This window comes from Rana temporaria, chromosome 9 (genome assembly GCF_905171775.1).
Source record: "Rana temporaria chromosome 9, aRanTem1.1, whole genome shotgun sequence".
Taxonomy (NCBI): Eukaryota; Metazoa; Chordata; class Amphibia; order Anura; family Ranidae; genus Rana; species Rana temporaria.
Window position 1 is genome coordinate 43,936,965 of NC_053497.1, and position 6,000 is coordinate 43,942,964.

The following is a 6,000-nucleotide window of genomic DNA, read 5'->3' on the forward strand; positions in this document are numbered from 1 at the left end:
AGGTGTCGGTATTGGCAACCTTATTAAAGGTTTCCTTAACCACTTAAGCCCCGGACCAAAATGCAGGTAAAGGACCAGGCCCCTTTTTGCGATTCGGCACTGCGTCGCTTTAACTGACAATTGCGCGGTCGTGCGACGTGGCTCCCAAACAAAATTGGCGTCCTTTTTTTTCCCACAAATAGAGCTTTCTTTTGGTGGTATTTGATCACCTGTGCGGGTTTTATTTTTTGCTCTATAAACAAAAATAGAGCGACAATTTTGAAAAAAATGCAATATTTTTTGGTATAATAAATATCCCCCAAAAATATATAAAAAAATCGTTTTTTTTCCTCAGTTTAGGCCGATACGTATTCTTCTACATATTTTTGGTAAAAAAAAAAAAAATCGCAATAATCGTTTATCGGTGGGTTTTTCCGCAAAATTTAGAGCGTTTACAAAATAGGGGATAGTTTCATTGCATTTTTATTATTTTTTTTTTACTACTTATGGCGGCGATCAGCGATTTTTTTTTTTTTTTTTTACTGCGACATTATGGTGGACAATTTTGACACATTTTTGGGACCATTGTCATTTTCACAGCAAAAAATGCATTTAAATTGCATTGTTTATTGTGGAAATGACAGTTGCAGTTTGGGAGTTAAACACAGGGGGCGCTGAAGGAGTTATGTTTCACCTAGTGTGTGTTTACAACTGTAGGGGGTTGTAGCTGTAAGAGTGACGTTATCGATTCGTGTCATCCCCTTTAAAGGGGATGACACGATCAAAGCTGCCGCCACAGTGAAGCACGGGGAAGCCGTGTTTAGCAGCTCTCCCCGTTCTGGGGACTGATCGCGGGACCCCAGCGGCGAGCGGGTTCCGGAGCTTTGGACTGGGTCGGGGGCGCCCGCGACCCACGGCTGGGTAGATGTACAGGACGTACCGGTACGTACATCTGCCCAGCCGTGCCATTCTGCTGACGTATATTTACAGGAGGCGGTCCTTAAGTGGTTAAAAAAAAAAAAAAAAAAAAAAAAACTACTGACCATCTTGTTATGTGCATGGAATGATTGTTATATTTGTTTGTGTTTGTGCAAGAAAAGAAAGGTGGTAATGGCTTACCAAGAATGCATGCTGTTATGATTTTGTATTTGTGTTCCGTTCACAATGTACTTCCGTATTTAGGATCATTTTACAAACCTGATTATTTTGAATACCATTCTTTATCTATTGTTTGCCAGAAATAATATTTCTTTGTGAGTCATTGCAATGTGAGACATTTACAGATATGACCTTAAAGCTGAATTTACATGACTTGTGATAAAATACAGAGAAAATGAATGTACATTTCCATCTATTTTATGCCCTGCTTTAATGAGAAAAACAAGAAGATTGAGACTTTAAATGAAGCACCTCGGGGCAAGAGGTGCCTCCATCCCTAATGTCAGTATAAAGGAGGGGCAGTTTGGGACTTTAGATGAGGCTCAAAGAGGAACTGGATGTAGAAAAGATCATTTATTGACCAACCATGTACGTGACATCATACAGCCAAAATGGATATTGCAATTAAGGTTGTATTTACAGAAACTCATATACAACAAAAATTAGACATAAGTGATAAACAATAGATGGTAACATTCCCGTTGTTGCTCCATGTACAAATTCATATAAAACTTCTTAAAAAGGAATGAATGTCCTCACAGATGAAGTCATTGGGGTATGCATCTTTGTAAGCTCTACGCGTTTTAGGGCATAATACCACCTTATCGGGAGCTGTTGCATATGACCAATTTTGTGAAAAGAATATAGAGCATTGAACATATTGACCCCAATAGTAAAAGGCAATACAGGGGAAATGGACTTGGAAGGGGAAATGTTAGTATTTAATGTGTGTTGACCTGCATTGGTGCATGGTATTATGTGTGTTGATGCACGTTAAAATGCACTGCATTTTGTAGGTTTTCCTATGACCTCACATCCTGCTCATCACACAAAGCAAACTTTCTTTCTAACTTGTGCTCTGTTGACCTGTGTTGCGTTAAAATGCATACATGTTGCATTTTACCGCAATGCAGTGTTGTCGTGTGATCAAGACACATAATAAAACAATTGTTTTAAAGGTGTCCTTGCATTGACCTGCGTTCTACAGGTGCGTAGAACACAGATCAACGCACTAGTGTGAATTGGCCCTAAAGGAAAACCGAGGAGCATTGAGACTAAAGCAGGCCAAAACACTGAGCGAATTTCTGGTTACAGGAAAGAAATTTGCTTGATTTGCCCCATTAACAAAGATAGTGTTGACAGGGGAATCCCTGACTCCGAGCCATTGTATTCTCCCGGCGGGGGAAGCCGTCCCTGGTCATGAGAAGACAGTGATTATTGCTAGTGGCTATACCAGCCTCTATCGTTAATCGCATGCAAAATCCGACAGGCTGGTTGTACTTAAGCTGATTGATCAACTTTGGTACATTCAGCATGCCCGTTCAAGTCTCGGCCGGTTCCTGCTGAACAGACCAATAATCGAACAGTCTATGGCCGGCCCAGCATTGTTGACCTGTGCTCTGAAAATTTGACTTGCCTGGCTGTAATGCTTCATGCAGTTTAATGCGCTTTTAAACCCAGTAAGAACACTGTAACAAGAAAAATGTATATATTTCAATGAGAATGAATTTAAAGTAAAGTACTGACTCTAACATACAGAATAAACTAAATGTTAACTATCATTTGGAGTCCATTCGGTGTATAGCAGAAATAAAAGCACCAACTTTTGAACTAGCATGACCTGCATGTACCTAATCTGTGTGTGTTTATATATATATATATATATTATTTTTGTGTGTGTAACCATGAACCACTTGTATATACAAAACATTTTATTGTCACGCATAATGTGTGAGCTAACACACACGGTTAAACTTAACCCCAACATAATCCTGCAGAAAGTAAAGTCAAACGAATTGGAAAGCTTATGTGTTTAAACAGTGGTTTAAATTACCTCCTAAAGCGCTTCCCTAAGCTGGTGAACCCAAACGACAGAAAGCACTTAAAACTGTCACACAATAGAACTATCACAAAAATGAGAAAAATGGACAGTAAATTTAAGACCAAAGGTCCTGCCTCCCTGGAAAGTATCTGCTTTAAAAGTGTGCTAGGAATCCACCTTAAAGTGGTAGTAAGAGTGCATTTATGTTGATTTATACCTACAGGTAAGCCTCTATAACGTACAGTAAATATCTCCTAAACTTGCATTGTTTAGGAGGCATTTACTTAAGCAGCGCTGGTGATGTGAGCGTGCCATCCATTGAGAGAGCTGTGCCGTGGCTGGAACTCCTGTGCGCATGCACGGGAGTGACATCGGTACCAGCCAATCAGATGGCCGCAGCCCATAAAGATGGAAGCCCTGTCAGCAGTGACAGCGCACCGCTGGAGCCCCCTAGCCGCCCAAGAAGCCAAGGACGTCATATGACATCCACCCGGAGGGAGGGAGGGTTCCCACCGACGTCCTTTTTACAATGACTCGGTAGGTAAGGGGTTAAAGTGATACTAAAGTGTTATGTTTATTTTTACCCCAAAAAAAAAAAGTTATGCTTACCTGCTCTGTGTAGTGGTTTTGCACAGAGCAGCCCAGATCCACCTCTTTTCGGGTCCCCCACTGGCACTCCTGGCTCCCCCCTCCTGCTGAGTGCCCCCACAGCAAGCAGCTTGCTATGAGGGCAGCCGACACGCTGCTCTTGGTGTTCATTCAGACACAGAGAGCCATGGCTCGGCTCCCACCCCCTCTCCCTTCGTTGGCTCACTGACTTTGATGGACAGCAGCAGGAGCCAATGTCCCAGCTACTGGAGAGGGGAAATAATTTAAATTGACAAATACCGTACTGGTGACCCCACAATAGGAATAAAACTTTTTTACGGAAGGAGTTTAACAAGACATGTGGCCAAAGAGGTTTAACCTTAAACTGTGTAGAGGGTTCTTTACTGTAAGAGTGGCAAGGATGTGGCATTCCCTTCCACAGGCGGTGGTCTCAGTGAGGAGCATAGATAATTTAAAAAAACTATTAGATAAGCACCTGAATGACCACAACATACAGGGATATACAATATACTGACATATAATCACACACATAGGTTGGACTTGTGTCTTTTTTTTTAACCTCACCTTCTATGTAACTGCATGGCATACAGATATCTGTCCCGGCCATCATGGGGCTAGTTCCCAGTCCTTCCCTGGATGGGGCTGCTTTTGACTGCCACAACTGTTCATCACAGATGAAGAATTCCAGTGTGACATTACAATGAGGGGCAGACACAAGACTGGGGTCAGCTAGATAGTGGAGAGGAATTTGCAATCACCCGACAAAGAGGCGGTGGGGAGATCATGTGACAATGGGTTCAGGTACGTTTTTCTATGTTTAAGGGCTTTAAGAACAAAAAGACAAAAAACAGACCCCCAGTGAATGAGCACAGGCTGCTTGGGAATAAGGTTTGTTTTTATTTTTATTTTTTGACTATGTTGTGCTTTAAGGCTTACTTTAAATGGGCATAAAGGAAATTAGATAACAAAGCCGCCTCAGCTAATGCAGAATATGTTTGCTTTATTAGGGGAAGATTCTTGCTGCAGCCATTGTAGGTTCCTCCACTGTCTGGCATTCCTACATTAATATGTATGAAGTAGTAACCAGAAGTATCCCGTATTGCATGTGAGGCAAGAGGGATGGCGTGAGATTGGCAAGAAGAGCGGCTTTAGAGGACTGGTTATCACGACTGGAAAAGGTGAGGAAAATTGGGGGGCTGCTGATTAACCACTTAAGACCCGGACCTTTAGGCAGCTAAAGGACCCGGCCAGATTTTGCCATTCGGCACTGCGTCGCTTTAACTGACAATTGCGCATTCGTGCGACGTGGCTCCCAAACAAAATTGGCGTCCTTTTCCCACAAATAGAGCTTTCTTTTGGTGGTATTTGATTACCTCTGCGGTTTTTATTTTTTGCGCTATAAACGACAATTTTGAAAAAAAATCAATATTTTTTACATTTTGCTATAACAAATATCCCCCAAAAATATATAAAAACATTTTTTTCCCCTCAGTTTAGGCTGATACGTATTCTTCTACCTATTTTTGGTTTAAAAAAAAAAAAATCGCAGTAAGCGTTTATCGATTGGTTTGCGCAAAATTTATAGCGTTTACAAAATAGGGGATAGTTTTATTGCATTTTTATAAAAAAAATTTTTACTACTAATGGCAGCGATCAGAGATTTATTTCATGACTGCGACATTATGGCGGACACTTGACAATTTTGACACATTTTTGGGACCATTGTCATTTTCACAGCAAAAAAATGCATTAAAAATGCATTGTTTACTGTGAAAATGACAATTGCAGTTTGGGGGTTAACCACAAGGGGGCGCTGTAGGGGTTAAGCGTGACCTCATTTGTGTTTCTAACTGTAGGGGGGTGTGGCTGTAGGTGTGACATCATTGATTGTGTTTCCGTATAAAAGGGAACAGACGATCAATAACGGCGCCACAGTGAAGAACGGGGAAGCTGTGTTTACACACAGCTCTCCACGTTCTTCAGCTCCGGGGACCGATTGCGGGACTCCAGCGGCGATCGGGTCTGCGGGTCCCGCGGTCATGGAGCTTCGGACCGGGGTGCGCGCCCGCGGCTGGGCACTTAAACCGGATGTACCTGTACGTGCTTGTGCCCAGCCGTGTCATTCTGCCGACTTATATGTGCAGGAGGCGGTCCTTAAGTGGTTAAAACATTAGTTTAGCCCAAAAAATAAATAAATCTATAGCTTTGACCTAACCTACTTGTAATTAAAGCAGAGCTCCACCCAAAAGGGGAAGTTTAGCTTGTCTGCCCCCTTCTCCCCTCCACTGCCACACTTGGCACCTTTTGGAAAAGAGGGGGGAGGGAGCGGGTACCTGGTTTTGACACGTACCTGCTTCAACTTCCAGCTGAGTTTGAAGTCCCAAAAGTCAGTATTGATTCCTTTAGTTCCGCTTTAATATTTTGTTCCAAAC